General features: G+C 59.1%; 1 protein-coding gene across 1 annotated transcript in view; it reads right to left on the bottom strand.

Annotated features, from left to right (window-relative positions):
• The window catches only part of PDAP1 (PDGFA associated protein 1), a gene marked incomplete at its 5' end in the record, with an annotated part of 8753 nt that overhangs the window by 842 nt on the left and 6871 nt on the right, over nt 1–1040 (bottom strand). The window lies entirely within an intron of this gene.

The following is a 1040-nucleotide window of genomic DNA, read 5'->3' as shown; positions in this document are numbered from 1 at the left end:
ACCACTGCACCACCTGGGAAGCCCCCCAGCTCCCCATTATTCTTGAGCAAACCTGTGCCTGGCACCTGTTCACCACTCAGGAGGCTGCTGTTTGGGAAGTGGCGCCCCTTCCAGAGGGCTGGCCGCATAGTAAGATAGGCACTGTGGCGGAACCCACGTGACTCAGCCAAGCCTGGGTTTCCCGACCGCCACCCACCGCGAACGAGGTAGTAACAAGTAAGGCCAAGCAGTAGTGCTGGGTGTTGGGTCGCTTCCTCCCAGCACTGAAATCCTGGGGCTGGCACCACCAGGGGACACCAGGAGGACAGGACTCAAACCTGCGCGCAGGCCCCGGCCCCTCTGGCTTAAGGTCCCTGGGTGGTTAAAGAAGAGACGGGTGGTTCCTGTATCCTGTGGTCCTTCCTGGCTCGGATGCCCGGGGTCCAGTCCCTGTACCCAGGACTGGTGGCACCGGAACCCCGTGGGGTGGGTCTGAGAGGGACACTGGGTCCTGCTGGGTGAAAACAGCTCAGGCATGGGGGCCCCCAAGAGCGACCACAGAACCAGGATTACGATAATGTCAAGTTTAATTTGCCAAATATACAAGTTGGATTTGTAGAGCGTGTTGTGCCTGGGTGCCGCACAGTAAACAGGTTTCTCGAAGTGATCTGTGGGCAAGGTTACGAACAGGCGAGGGCCTGGCCAGAGTAGGGGGCAGGGAGTGGGGTGGGAGGGGCAGGGGAAGCATCTGTCAGAGGGGACTGGCCGGGATGAGCCGTGACCCTCAGGGACCCATGGGCACGGGCTGCCAGCTGCCAGCCTCTCTGAGTGAGCACCCAGGGAACACAGACCGGGGAGGGGTGGGCAGACAGGCCATCACAAACTTGTCAGCCCCTACTGCAGCCCCAGCTGCCCCCTGCCCCGCAATCTACCAGACAAACGGAAGCTCCTCTTAACCTACCTCCCAGGTACCCCCCAACAAGGGTTCTGAATTCTAAAAACAGCCAAAACATTTGAATGGTTACATATGAAATGCTGTCCTGCATCTTTCTGTCTCAAAG

This window comes from Bison bison, unplaced genomic scaffold (genome assembly GCF_000754665.1).
Source record: "Bison bison bison isolate TAMUID 2011002044 unplaced genomic scaffold, Bison_UMD1.0 scf7180017864223, whole genome shotgun sequence".
In the NCBI taxonomy this organism is placed as follows: domain Eukaryota; kingdom Metazoa; phylum Chordata; class Mammalia; order Artiodactyla; family Bovidae; genus Bison; species Bison bison.
This window is presented reverse-complemented; position numbering and strand designations above follow the sequence as displayed.